The sequence below is a fragment of the Xenopus laevis genome, chromosome 9_10S (genome assembly GCF_017654675.1).
Source record: "Xenopus laevis strain J_2021 chromosome 9_10S, Xenopus_laevis_v10.1, whole genome shotgun sequence".
Lineage (NCBI taxonomy): Eukaryota > Metazoa > Chordata > Amphibia > Anura > Pipidae > Xenopus > Xenopus laevis.
This window is the reverse complement of record NC_054388.1, coordinates 87,245,903-87,261,511: the sequence shown is the minus strand read 5'-3', so window position 1 is coordinate 87,261,511 and position 15,609 is coordinate 87,245,903. Positions and strand designations below refer to the sequence as shown.

General features: G+C 38.5%; 1 protein-coding gene across 6 annotated transcripts in view; it reads left to right on the top strand.

Moving 5' to 3' along the window:
- Positions 1-15,609, top strand: part of LOC100301959 (uncharacterized) — a 206,519-nt gene that overhangs the window by 118,440 nt on the left and 72,470 nt on the right. The window contains exon 1 of one of the 6 annotated variants that reach the window (XM_018237144.2): positions 9,034-9,128. The exons of the other annotated variants lie outside the window; for them this stretch is intronic. The gene's annotated coding sequence lies outside the window, so the exon portion shown is untranslated. Of the gene's footprint in view, positions 1-9,033; positions 9,129-15,609 lie in introns of those variants that run through there. 6 annotated transcript variants of the gene reach the window in all.

Here is a 15,609-nt window from a genome sequence, read left to right as displayed (position 1 = left end):
CCAGGGAAATTTGTCTTCCCCCCCCCCCCAGAAAAAGGATTTTATGTACCATATAGGCATCCGAGGGCCGCCCCCTTAAAGCTGCCACCCTAGACACAGGCCCCCCGAGTGCCTATATGGAAAATATTCCCCTGTTCGGGACCTGGGTTTTTTTTCAGAATAAGGTGTTATCTCCATAGTTTACTTCTGCCTCTACTATAATCTGCTAAAAATATTGAATATTAAAAAAGCAGAAAAAAAGCCCCTAGGATTTTTTGCCACCAGCATGAATTTATGCAGCTTAGTTATCATGAAGTAAAAGGGATTAATTATTAAAAAAATAAGAATTATTTGCTTAAAATGGAAAATACACCTGAAAGAAAATTGTGTGTATCTGTGTGTGTGTATATGTACATACACACATGCATTTATACAGGGTCAAGGGCAGCACTTACCGGATTTTCAAGAATTTCCAAATAAATGCAAATATTTTATTCAACATTTCAATCTGACACAGCATGTATTGTTTATCCTACTATCATATATATTATAATATATTATTTCCAAGGAACAGCAGTCTTGAGGTCAGCAATCAGCAGGTTTTGATAAAGGCAAAAAGTGTTATTTGCCTATCTATGTATAGTGCATAGGAATCCTTGGGGCCTGGTCAAGTGATGTAACCAGTACATATAAGAAGAGAAGTTCATTGGGTAGGAGCATTGTTTGTGCTTTGGTAGTCTAATTATCTGCTTTTCAAGGACCAAGCATGGTGTAGCTTCAGTTTCCTTGTTTTACTTAAAAAACAAATAACAAAAAAATAGATTTTCCATGTTTACAACGGGAAAAATGTATGTTCAGCCCTATTCATTGAACTCACATTGAACATTGGGGTTATACTGTCCCTTTAAACTTCTGGAAATGGGATAAGAAAGTAACCAAAGGGGATAAGAAAGTAACCAAAGGGGATCACTCTTTTCCGCTTTCCTTTAGTGTTCACTATCCACCTCCAGGATTTAAATGAAAACTATACCCTGAATAATAAACTATAAAAAGATATTGCATAAAACAACTTATATGTAAAACCCTGCTTCATGTAAAAAAAAAAAAAACATTTTCATGATAATATACTTTTTAAGTTGTATATGCCACTGGGTAATCATAAATAGAAAATTGCCATTTTTAAAATATAAGGGCCATCCCCTGGGATCGTAGGATTCACGGTGCACACAAACAATCCAAACAAACCATACATGTTAGGTCACATGAGCCAATCAACAGACAGAGTTCAGTCTTTTGCTTCCACACTTCTTCCTGTTACAGTCAGGGGCATATTTATCAAGGGTCGAATTTTCAAATTTGAAAAACTTCGAAATTCGAATTCAAAAAGACCAACCGAAATCAAGTCTGGTTTTTTTGGCCAAATAGGTCAGTTTTTGATCAAATAGGTCCGAATTATACGAACCGAAGTAATAGCGCATTTGATCAAATTTGATTCATAGTTTTACCCAGAAAAAACTTAGATTTTTCAAAGTCCACCAATTGACTCCGAATAGGAGGTCACCCATAAGCTAAAACAGCAATTCTGCAGGTTTTAGATGGCGAATGGTCGAAGTCGAAGAGACAGTATATGATACATTTCGATATTCGAATTCTCAAATTTTTTGGACAATTCCCTAGTTGAAGTACACAAAAAATAGCTTGATATTCGAATTTTTTGAATTTGAAAATTCACCTTGACCTTTGATAACTCTGCCCCTTAGAGTTGTAGTATTTCTTGTCAGGTGATCTCTGAGGCAGCACACAGACCATCACGAAATGGTGGTTCAAGGCAAGAGATGTTTAGGGCAAGGCCAGATGTGGCGTTTTTACGTTTTTAAAAAAGAAACGCTGGGTGTAAATACGCCACTGAAACCACACGCGACCATCAACATGCGTTTTTCATGCACATCGCTGTGTATTTACGCAAAGTATGGTTTCAAACGTGCAGATCCCATAGAGTCTATTGATTTGGTAGTTTCTTTATGTATTGGCTTTTCTGCTGAAAAATGCCTCTACTGACGTCCCGTGGCGAATTTCGGCATGCAAGCGCCCTGTGCGAATTGCCATAGTGCGTTTTCCATTTGTTTCAGTTGTAGTGCAGTTAATGCATATTTATTCCAGTTTGGTAAGATTCTTTAATATATCAACTATCTGTAGCTCAAGTATTCATTTTGTGGGTACAGTTTTCCTTCAAGCATAGCCTGGTCTGCCATTTTAACCTGGAGTTGCTCAGTATCTCCTGGGAAACAAGCAAAGTGTCTGATCTGCAGGATGTTGATAAGGGAGCTCCATTCCACTAAACCATAGCGACTGAACCACTAACCAGTCCTTGAAGGTAATCCAGTTAGCTAGCCTGTGAAGCCCCTGAGGCTGAGAATTAGACCTTGTTTTGTTTGCTCCTTCAAATGCTTAAAAACATTTTGGGGGGCTATCCTATAACATAGCAAACATTTTCCACCTCATTTTGAGGATACGCCAGTGTTAGTTTAGGATTGTTTTTATTTAAATGGCCGCCTCATATTTCTGACTAAATGTAACTTTGCTCAAGAACTCATTATGAATCGTATTTTCTTTTCCCTCTAGTTTTATTAGAGATTTGATCTTCTCCTTTCATCTCCTTGGCTTTTTTTTATAGCTTTCTGAATAGCAGTTTTGTTCTTTTTCTCCATTAACAGAGCCCTTATGCTGAAACTCATTAAGTGTCATGCTGTAGCATGAAAAACCTTTCTTAAATAGATGTTTAGTTTTCACCACTTATTCTGTTTCGTAATCCCTCTGCTGGAGTAGCTAAATCCTATTTTTTGCTGCTGCAGGGGAAAGATACTTAGCCAGTTAGCAAATTATGAATATAGATATTGATTGACCTCAGAAAGAGAAATGCACTTAAATAAAAGAAAAGCAAATTTGCCAGTTAAAATGGATTGAAAATTGAATGCCGGCAACATGTTTAGATAAAGTATCCATGTTACATTTTGGTACCCTGCTTATCCGCAAGCACCCTATAGTAGAATGAAGAATTCATAGTGGATTTTATGATTGTGAGCTGCCCAGACCCTGATGCAGCAAAGCAGCACAGAAACTTGCATTCCCACCAACATGTTTTACAGTTGGTATCACGTTTTTTTGGTTAAAGAGGGGGTTCGCCGTTAATTTAAGGGGTGGTTCACCTTTAAGTTAATTTTTGCTATGTTATCGAATAGCTAATTCTAAATAACTTTTCAATTGGCCTTCATTATTTATTTTTAATCGTTTTTTCATTATTTGCATTTTTCTTCTGACTCTTTCCCGCTTTCAAAGGGGGTCACTGACCCCATCTACAAACAAATGCTCTGTAAGGCTACACATGTATTGCTATTGTTACTTTTTATTACTCCACTCTCTATTCAGGCCCTCTCCTATTCATATTCCAGTCTCTTATTCAAATCATTGCAAGGTTGCTAGGGTTATTTGCACTGATTTGCACAGATTGCTGAAATAGCAAACTGGAGAGCTGCTGAATTAAAAGCTAAATAACAGGGATGCACCGAATTCATTATTTTGGATTTGGCCGAACCCCCGAATCCTTCCCGAAAGATTCGGTCGAATACCGAACCAAATCCAAATCCTAATGTGCATATGCAAATTAGGGGTGGGAAGGTGAAAACATTTTTTACTTCCTTGATTTCTGACAAAAAGTCACGTGATTTCCCTCCCCATCGCATATGCAAGTTAGGATTCGTTTCGGCCAGGCAGAAGGATTAGGCCGAATCCGAATCCTGCTGAAAAAGGCAGAATCCTGGCCGAATCCCAAACTGAATCCTGGATTCAGTGCATCCCTACTAAATAACTAAAAAAAAACACAAATAATAATAAATGAAAACCAATTGCAAATTGTGTCAGAATATCACTGCCCACATCATAGTACAAGTTAACTCAAAGGTGAACAACCTCTTTAACTTTTAGTATGTTATAGAATGGTTAAATCGAAGCAACTTTTCAACTGGCCTTCATTTTTTCTTTTTTATAGTTTTATACTTATCTTCTTCTGACTCTTTCCAGATATCAAATGGGGGTCACTGACCCCATCTAAAAACAAATGCTCTGTTATTGCTGGTTTGTATTCATTGGTATTCATTTATCAACACTGGGCAAATTTGCCCTTGGGCAGTTACCCATAGCAACCAAAACCAAAACATTTTTACAAGACCAAGACTGTGCACATGCTCAGTGTGGTCTGGGCTGCTTAGGGGTCATCATAAATTATCAAAACAGCACAAGTCAAATAATATCTGCCAGAAGCCAATACAGCAAGACTGATAATCAGAATATACAGACTGCACTGGGTTCTGTGTTGTTGTGTAATATAATGTGGATTTTATAGTTTTTGTATTGTTTAATACAAACTTTCACCAACTCTGCCGAATCAGTGGCTGCAACAAAATAATCATCCAAATAGGATTTACATCTGGCTCCATGATCTTTGTCCCTGCTGCTGGAGTTGGAAACATTAAAGGGGATGTAAAGGCAAAAATAAAATCCAATACAAATCTCTATACAGTCGTCGACTGCTCTACAGGGAAACTAAGCTGCTGGAGTTCTGAAAGGCTGGGAAGCAAGGCGGGGGCTCCCCCTGCTGTTCATAAGTATGATTGTTTCCCTGCAGAGCAGTTAGGGACTGTCTGACAATTCCTATCCACAGCAGTAAATGAAGGGGGAATTTCACTGCATACAGTCAGTTTTCTTTTAAAAACAGTACACATTTTCTAATATATTGGAGATAGGTTTCTTTTTCATTAAAGAAAGTAAAAACGGAATTTTATTTTTTTGCCTTTACATGCCCTTTAAGCATCTTGCATTCAGCTGTAGAGCTGAGCTTTCTGGGATGTTCTTTGCAGTTGTTTAAATCTTCTGTACTTATAGATGATCTTCTGGGCAGTGGAATTACTTCCACTCAAGATCCGGTATCTGTAAGTAAAAAAATTGCCATGCAGTGTAGATACTTTATCGCAGGACTCTAGTCTAACTGGACTATATCACCAACAGAAGGATTATATATCTCAAATTATAGCTGCTGCTTGATGGATGACAACCCTCAACTGGCTTTCTTTGCCCTGCAGTTGAATCAGTCATATACAGTGTAAGTACTAGGACTCCTTGGAAGATATTTTTTAGATAACCATGATGAAGTTTGGTATCATTGGGGCACTTAAAGTATACACACCTGAAAATCCCATTGGATTGTGTGATTTTACAAAATCTATGCATTTTCATACAAATGGAAAGGTAAACAGTTTATTTGCTGGCCTGTGAAGCTGTATTTTGAATCTCATTCTTATGATTTGTCTTTCAATTGTCTCCTACTGTACCTAGATATTTTGTGCAATACATGATACTCTACCTCTTACACTCCTCTAAGTCTTGACACTGCCTTCATGCCCCAACAAAGCAATAGAATATATGGAAGAAATCATATTCTAGGTGTGGCTGGCAAGATGCTTGTGTGAACTAGTTATCAGATATCGTATTACCACATCTGTCTGATTTATGCCAACTATTGTGCCATATATTGTGGGGCTTTCCTGAGAGAGAATTTATTTGTGTGTTTTCATGCATATGTCGTTAATATATTGTGTGTGTATTCCATTTCTTATAAGTCATTCCTGACTGTCTGAAAGGTGTCTGGGCTTTCTGCAAAGCTGGAGATCAAGGTTTTAACTACAGAGGAAGGTATAAGGGCCCCATCAGGCCCTAAATAATGAGCACTATCAACATATATTGGGAAAAAAGGCAACCTCTGGTTATGTTGGGGGCCTTAAAATTAATTTGCTGGGGACCCAGTAACATCTAGTTATGTCACTGCTGGAAGATGTTTTAGTGGATAAGGGGAATGGCTAGAAGATTGTGATATATAGGGACATTCTTGTTTTTTTAGTTGCTATTTTTGACAGGCATGTATTTCTTATGAAGTTTCTCTTCTTGTTCTTGTATGTGTTTGTGCGTTCAGTGTGTGACATTGTTTGATAAAAGTGGGAAACTAATCTCTTAAACTCCTATCCCCCTTTGCTTATATTTTACAATTCTTCTATGCTGCTTTTGTATCTATTCCAGTGGAAATGCTATGTCTTAATAATAGTAAATTCCTGTACCCCCATTAAACCTTGAATATGCTTAAAGGGCTTAATAAAATGTTAATGTCCTTTAAAGTTCCAGATAAATGTGTGCCATTTCTTTTATTTCTGTTAACTCTCAATTTGTGTGAGAGGCCAACTATCTAGACTTGTGTCCCACTGGCTGAATGATGGGGTTTTGGTGTTTGTGAATTCTTTTGAACTTCATGGTTAATGCAGATTTCCAATGAACTGGCCTTTATAACCTGTCATATTGTAAACATATTCTAATTGATTTATTCTCCAAAAAAAATCAAAAGAGCATGTCCCTCGGAATCTCAATAACTGCATGGGAATGTAAGGCTGGGCATGTCAAAGCAAATATAATCAGCACTTGTTGTTTATCCAAAGATGAGTGCTTTGATTAAAACCCATTAATAAGTTATGGATTTTTTTTTTCTTTTTTTTTAATTCTCGTTTTTTTCAGGATAAATCATAGGGGTCATTTACAATGTTCCTTGCAGTGAGCAAAAAATGCTTCAATTGGCCATTTTTTTCCTCTCCAGTTGCTGAGTAGGGCAAGTCTCAGAGAACTGCAGGCCTCTGTGCTTCATTATAGAGAGCAGAGACCTGTGGACTTCTCTAATACAGCACTGGGTATGTTAGTAACTAAGGGAGTGCCGAGGGTGTGACATATCTTCTCTTTTGAAGAATTGTACATTTGGGGTCTTATATTGGTCCTGATGTTGTTCAGAGGTAAGTATCTCATGGTTTGGGGTATAACTTGTAAGGTATGGAATAAAGCCATCGCATTGGCTGCAAGGAGGAAAAAAATTGTATTTTTATAAATTAGGTTTGTGCCGATCTCATTTCTGTAAGCAGTGTCCTAGCCACAATGGAGCTCAAGAAATGCAACACCTATTTTGTGGTAGAAAGTGTATTCTTAGGAACAACCAGGATCACAGGGTTTGTGCTAGGCTCAATGGTTACAGTCTATCTCTTTCTCCAGTCATGGCATCTTTGGCTTTTTGTGCTCAGCACACTTCAAACAAAGTCTGCTTGGCACATTACCTAAATATAAGTAAAATATTCAGTGACTTGGAGTGTTTGTTGACTTGTATGTTTTTGACTTGGGAGGAAACCACCCAGAAGAAACCCACTCCGAACCACCTCCAGTGTACAATTTACTTTTGCGTTCATTATTCCTTCTAACACATCAGTAAAGTTCCATCTATAACCTTAGCCTTTAAATAATGATGGGAATTTTAGCTGATGAACTGGATGCTGGGCATTTCAGATGTATCTTTATAAATGTTGGGGAACATAATCAGGGTAGGACTAGGGGGGCCCAGGTGTGTCAGGGATTGTTGTCTCAGGAGCCCCCTGCTGCAAATCCCGCTCCGGACCTCCGGCACAACCGATTTTCAGCCCCCATGTGCTCGCATTCGTGTACCTTCTTTTACCGTCATTGGGGCTGGAGAGGCAGGTCTGGGGGGCAGAATGGCAGGAAGCAGGTCTGGCCCAGTCTGACCCTGAACATAATAAAATTGTATGCACAAATAATATTGTTATAGCAATACACAACTAATAAGAGCCCCACATCAAAAATGTTTAGGGCCTTTCCATTCTCCACACCTTGTGAAGAAGATTTGTTTAGAATACATATTTTAATTGACATTAAGGGGCCTATTTACTGATATTCATTTTTTTTTCATAACTTTTCTATTTTTCTAAAACTCTAAAAATTCAAGATTTGTTAAGTGTAAAAACCATGAAAAACTCTAATACAAAAAATCAGCAAGAAAAAGTTGTCGAGGTCCTATAGAAGTCAATGGAAAATGCACTGATCCTATTGGACCTTTTTTAATCAATTCAGACTTTTAGAGGTGTTCTGATTTTGTTTTCCTTAGGAACTGTACGAAAACCCAAATTTCTTTCGATTTATTTGTATTTTTTCCAGATCATTCGGTGCTTTTCGTTCATGCTTTTTAAATTCAGATCTTTCAATAAATTCCATGGCGTTTGTGGTTTCAGAGAATACAAGTTCAATTCTGGTTTCAAAAACCTCTAAAACCACTTAAATGAGACTATTGATAAATCTGCCCCTTAGTCAGTGCTGGACCCAATCAGTCACTTACTGGACCCAGAACTTCTTCCAACACCCTTTGGGTCTACTGAAGAATATTAACCGGTATATTAATTCAATATAATGTCCCTTTGAGTATCCCAGCAGGAATTATGAGGAACATCTAAACGCCTGAAATAAAATATATTATGGCTTGGTTCCATGCAATAAATATGTCATGGGAAAATTAGATTTTACTCAATGTTGTATTTTGTAACAGTGGTTCGCTGAAGTTTCTTGGATTATAGCTGGACTTGGAACAAATTCCCTGCAAACGTAACACTGCTGTTGGAACTTCATTACTCTTACAGTTATTGAGCAACTAAGAGTTTTTATTGTCCCTTGGGCACTTCTTGTTTGTATGGAATCTGACACCAAGCCTGGACCCATGGAGAGATTTGTATTTACACTCTAAATACAATAGATGGGACCAAAAGGAAGTTTGTAAATATATGGCACCCAGTGGTGAGTTTAGGGCAAAGAGGAGAGAGGTTTACAACTGAATGGGCATCCTTGACCATTTCATCTTGTCAGTATTCTATCATTTTAAATGTTATTTTGATTTCTCTTCCTTCTATGCTCTGAATACTCCAGATGTTCCTGTTTCAGGTGACTGAGATTAAATTCTAAATCTGTGATCTGAGCTTCTATTTTGCAGCTTGGCGAAGGTTTTCGAGTCACTTCCTTATAGTTTACTCTTTTAAAAATCAATACCCCCGAGGCATACATATACCATGCAATCGGTGGGCCTTTTTTTGTTTTGTTTACTATTCCACTCCCTCAGGCAGAATGAGGGAGTTTTTTGTCATTGCTGAGAAAGTGGTGCTTTGCCGTGAATAATAGTGAGTGGTTGAGGAATGAAGACTGCTTTGCTCTGTAGGAAATCTGGAATATATACAGTAAGCTTCTAGTTTATGTTTTTATACTTACAATGTGATTTGTGAATGATATGTCTTTTATTATACATAGAGATTGTAGATACTAATGAGAAATGAGTTCTGCTAGCTCTGGCTTATGTACAGTATATCCAAGCAGTACACTACTCACTAAGGGTAGTTCACACGAGGAGATTTGGGAAAATTTTGTTGCCTGGCGACTAATTATCTCGTCTTCTGAGTGACAATCTCGCTGAACTGCCTCAGCGTGTTTTCCCATAGGCTATAATGAAAAGTCGCCTGCACTAACGCACACGCGGCAATGCATTTTCCATAGTCGCCCGAAGTTGCCTCCCACAGGCGACTTTTCATTATAGCCTATGGGAAAACACGCTGAGGCAGTTCGGGGAGATACATACTATTTGATGTCATTATGAACTGTAGCATAACTAGGAGCTCATAGGAACAGTAAAAATTAAAAAAAAAAACATTCATTGTCTATCATTCCTGTACTTACAGTGCAACAGTTCCTTTGCAAGCCTATGGGTACTGAGTGTAATTAATGTGTTATATGATGGAGTATAAATGAAATTTGTACCCTGCTGGTTTCTTGTTCATATTAGCAAATTCATGTCTGTGATTAAAAGGGACTGTGACTCCAAGATTCTCTATTTTCATTCCTTCTGATAGCAAGAAAATACAGCGTGATCTATATGCAGTTCTAAATATATATATATATATATATATATATATATATATATATGAATTAGGTGCAGATATGTTGTTGCCACTGCCTCCTGCTGTCACTATTACTACTGTCAGTGACCTTGTGAAGCCCAATAATGCTCATACTTTGAATTTACTTGTAGAGGTAGAATCCCTTGTGATCCATGGCACACCATAAACTCTGCTTTTTTTGCAACTAAATATTCGTTTTTTGTTTAAAATTGTAAAATTCAGTTTTTTTGGTTTTTTTTGTACAGTAAAATTCAGCCCGCAGATTTATAGTATAAAGCACACATCATGTGCATGGCTTGTTACCTGATTACACTAACCTATACTTTTTATTATGTTGTTTCCACCCCTTTGTAACAAAGTTGTGTATATAATAAGGTGTACATATTGGTTTATATGTACTGTGTGTTCCTTTGTCGCTGCAGTGGAACTCCTGCTGACAGTGTTGATAAGACCGCATGCCATGCATACCATAGCTGCACAGACTTGCATAAGGGTAGTGCTGTGCTTAGCTAACCGATCCACAGTCTGCCACTCTCCAGCTGTTGTTGAACTACACCAACAGCCTTCTTACTGAGGATGTTGGGTAGCTGTAGCTTAGCAGCACCTGGAAAATTGCAGTTTCACTGTAGGTTTGTCATGTATTAGTATATGGAATAAAATGCTAGTAAAGTGTACCTGCATCCTTCCATATGATGCTAAATGACATGTAGAAATTAGATTTTGTGCAATAACTGCACTTTCAAGCATGGCCTGTATATTTTATAATTATTATTATATTATTTATTATATTATACACTTGCTGCCATTCTTTGTTACATGAGCATATTGATCAGGGTATGCCCATTATTTTAAAATAAAAGTGCTTTTACAGCGCTGCACAATATATTTAAATGCATAAAAGCTAATTTTGTGCACTGGATGGTATTCTACCGTTTTCTCCTTCTGCATGGCACATTACAGATTCTGCAGGCAAGTTGTTCTTATAATGTAGCTCAGCATATGGATGGCATGAACAACAGTTCAATTACATGTTCCAATTACTGGTTTCTACTATTATATTGTTGGCAGCCTGGTTTTGGTGGGAGTAGTGCCAATAAGTGGCAATAAGAGGCTTCCCCTATTTTATATCATCAGATTAATGTTAATGCTGAGGTATTCTCTGTATTGTAAATGTGATTTTACCCTAAAACCCAAACTGTTGATACATGAGCAAACATGCCTCAGAGGAGTATCCGTAATAATGTTCATTAATAACACAAGTATAGGATCTATTATTAGATTGCTTGGGCCTAGTACAGTCTCATTTATGAAAGATGGGCCAACCTGCAAAGTGCAAAATATGCAAATCATGAGGGGCAAAAATCTCACTCTGAAAGGGATACTGATGGCAATAGGGTGGAGGAATGGGTGTTTCCTGGAATATATCCTAGCAGCTAGCTTGTGCATCATTTAGATGTGTGCCGGTATATTGCCATTGATTAATCCTGTGTTTAACGTGGCTGCTTTGATCTCATATGCTATAGGGGGAATATGATAGCCTTTTCTGAATAACAATTAAGATGTAGTATTAATATCACTTATTTGCTGTACAGCTCCTGAACTTTAGCCTTCTGGGTCTCCTCCTCTGTGCCTATGTCTTAAAAAAAACCTAAAAAAAGGATTTTCCCAGGGAAGGAAAAAGCGTGGGTGTAAGAGAGGGCTTAAGTTAGATTGGAATACAAACCTTCTGCTGGTGGCAGACAGAAGTCTGTGATCTGTGCTGAAAAAGAATAGCAGATCTGTATTGGTGCCTACACATTACACAGAACTCCAGCTGTGCCCAGGTAGTGCAGTTATACTGAGCTCCACTGCTCATCTGCTTCTGCACAAATGTTTCCAAGGAGAGCGGCATCTGAAACACAGGGTATAATCTGCATCCTCCGGAAACACTTAATGTACAACATGGAGGGTGAGTGGGACTAGGGACGGGAAGGATAAAACAGAAACTCTTGTCTTTATCCCAAGGAGCATCAAACCTTCCTACACTTTTGCTCTCATCCCATGTACTGATAAAAATAAGCCTGTGAGTGTGTGTCCTAGGTACATACCGGGTATATTAAGTCATATATATTCTGTCTGACCTTAATTTACATCCTTAAATCATCTAATTTGTATATTGCAGCATTAGATTCCATTTATAACAGGGCCTCTTTGTGCTTTGTGCATCTTTGTAGATTCCTGCAACGAATCATGTACTCCTAGTGCAAATCAAATATTGGGCAGTTAAAGGGGTTGTTCACCTTTGAGTTCATTTTTAGTGTGATGTAGATTGATATCTGCACTTGGTTTTTTATTTTTTATTATTTGTGATTTTTGAGTTATTCAGCTTTTTATTCAGCTGCTCTATAGTTTGCCATTTCAGCCATCTGCACAGACCCAAGGTTCTGCCAGTGAGCACCACGGAGCAATTGTTTTCTTTGCGTCTTTGTTCTTCAAATTTCCTGGGGCAGACTCATGTGCAGTAGAATATAGAATGAAATAGCCGACTTTTTTGTTAAAGTTTGGCTTTTCCCTGTACTGCGCATGTGCAGCCGTGAGCTGAAAGAAGAAGCAGGATCGATCCGTGGTGTTTGCTGGAAGAACCCCAGGCCAGTGCAGATTTCTGCTGTTAGGAGCACCGGTCCTGGGTATCAGGTAAGTAAACACAATCACTTGGGGTGCCTAACTAACCCCAGGCAAAAAAGACTTTCCTGCTCCTTTAATTCAGATTTTTGCCTGCCCTCCGCTAACAACATAACACGTGTATGCAGGCCCAGACTGGCTGTGAGTTCTGGCAAATGCCAGAAGGACTGCTGTGAGATGCCATAGACAGTCACTGTGGAGTGGGCTGGTGGGGGACTGGTTGGGCCTCTCAGGGCCGGATTTACATAGTGGGTGCCCCTAGGCCTGCTACCGCTCGTCACCCCTGCACATGCACAAATTTTCATCATCATATCGGGAGCACTGGGGATTAGCGCATGGGAAATGTTAAAAAACTATGACCGAACATGATCAACCACAGAGCTTCCGAACCAATGCGCCCCCTAAAATCCTGCCGCCTTGGTGGCCTTTCCATAAATCCAGGCCTGGGGCTTCTGTGTATTTGAAATGCCAGGGCATATTTTAAGTCCTAGTCCAGACCTGCGTGTATGGTATTATGGGTTAGGCAACAAGTTCTAGTGGGTAAAAATGCTGGTAACTGACGTGAGGCACTCTTGTGCAGATATTTGCCTTCTGACCTATAGGCTATTCAGATTGCATGTGGCTTATTAATAAGCTGGCCTTTGGGATCATACATCGGTTTTTAAGGTAAGGTTGGCTATACAATCAGGGATAAGCAGCTATCACTTAACCCCGCCAAATTGTGTTATCCTGGTGTGAACATGCAAACCAGTTGCTGTCATTAAGGTACAGAAGCAGCCACTGAGCCTCCAATTGCCGATGATAAATAGTCATGGCTGTCTATGGATGCTGGAAGACTTAGAGAACAGATAGAACCCAGAGCTTAGGTTCCAGCCTTAGAAAGGAAACAATATAGTTAAATGATGCAGTCACATGAAAAATGATAGTGCAACATTAGCATTTAAAAAATGAACACATAAGTATTTGAAGTTGTACTGAAGATGTCCTCTGTTATAGTGAGCGAGTAAGTATGAAGCCCCTGTTCTTCTGTTGTAGCAATTAAAAAGAACAGAACAAAGCTATATTATTTCATGCAGAGTCTGCCCCTTTAAATACCAGATATATGGCATTGGTATGTCGTGAGGTGCCAGTGCTGAAACAGTTAAATAAGGAGCCAAACGGGATTTCAAATTGATGTTTCTAAGCACAATTTGAGATGCATAAATACACACATTCTTTATAGGGGCTGTCTGTCCAATTTGGCGAGCCATGTGATGTAATGGACTTCCCATATCTAGTTTAAAAGCTCGTGCTGCCAAAACAAACCCTCAGATGTGGTCTTAGCATCTGCTTCTTTTTCTTCTTGCTGTGCATGGTGAGTACCGTCAGATTTTACTCTTTAGCTACGAACTCTAACTTTTTAAGGATCACAGAGAATGATGGGAAATTAGCTGCACTCCTCTCATCCTCTAGTGATAGGATCCAAACTACTTCCTCTCATGCTAAATGGTATTATGGGAGTTGTAGTGCAACAAGGAGGAGATTCTTGCCCCTATAAACTCTTCACTGGGTCACTAAGGAGTGCAAATATCTGAACTGTAACATATTCCATGAGCTTTAATATTACATTAGCATAAAAGTACAGATGTACTAGTTAGAGTTCATTTCGGATAACTGCCCATCAGGTCCAACCAGGTATTCCTCAGCACCACCGACCTGTGGCTGTAAATATTCTGTTAGTATCACAGCATGTAAATATTATATCTGTATAACAGGATTATTGGAGCATTAGCAGTGTATTCTTAACAATTTTACAGGACTGTATATAGTCTAATGTTAATAACATTATAGCATCCTAAATGATTTCCATTTATTGCATGGCTTCGGTGCTAAGGGCCGTAACTACAACAGTAAATATTGGGGCCCGGACCACATGTTGTGCCATAACCAGAATATTTCCTGTGCTTAGCAAGTGATTCTGATGCTGGTGGATGTCTGGTTATACACAGTAACAATGTTTATTGCAACATTATTCAGTCTGGGGGTTCAACAGGTTGGAAAGCTTAAAGTCTGTGGCTTCCAAATATTGTAGGAGCATAAATAGTATTACTTTATTAGATAAGTAAGAATGGATTAACTGTATCTGAAATACTGGGCTGCAGCTGTTTAGTGCTTTTAAAGTTATTTGTAAAAACAATTGCTTTTGAAATTAGAATTTCCTTAAAGGGAAGTGTTCAAACACTTTTTTTTCCGGTTTAGTTGGTTTCAGATTGTTTACCAGAAATAAAGATTTTTTCCAATTACTTACTATTTTCTATTTGTGACTGTCCTTTCTGATATTGAAGTGTAAAGTTTCATTTCTCATTTTCTAAAGCAGCTCTGGGGGGGGGGGGGGGTCGCCGACTCTATAAATGTTCTAAATGGATACATTTAGTTGATACATTTCTTATCGTTGTTCCTGCTGAGCAGAATCCCTGAGTTTCATTAAAGGCAGCTGTTAGAATTGATACAATAGTTGCTAATATTCCACAGATACTGCTGAGAAATGTATCAACTAAATGTTGCAAAATTGTAACAGTTCAGATGCTGCTGGAGCACTATTTGCCAGACAGGGACATTCAACTTTAAACTTAAAGGGATCCTGTCATCGGAAAACATGTTTTTTTCAAAATGCATCAGTTAGTAGTGCTACTCCAGCAGAAATTTGCACTGAAATCCATTTCTCAAAAGAGCAAACAGATTTTTTAATATTCAATTTTGAAATCTGACACGGGGCTAGACATTTTGTCAATTTCCCAGCTGCCTCAGGTCATGTGACTTATGCCTGCACTTTAGGAGAGAAATGCTTTCTGGCAGGCTGCTGTTTTTCCTTCTCAATGTAACTGAATGTGTCTCAGTGGGACATGGGTTTTTCCTATTGAGTGTTGTTCTTAGATCTACCAGGCAGCTGTTATCTTCTGTTAGGGAGCAGTTATCTGGTTACCTTCCCATTGTTCTTTTGTTTGGCTGCTGGGGGGAAAAAGGGAGGGGGTGATATCACTCTAACTTGCAGTACAGCAGTAAAGAGTGATTGAAGTTTATCAGAGCACAAGTCACATGATTTGGGGCAGCTGAGAAATTGACAAAA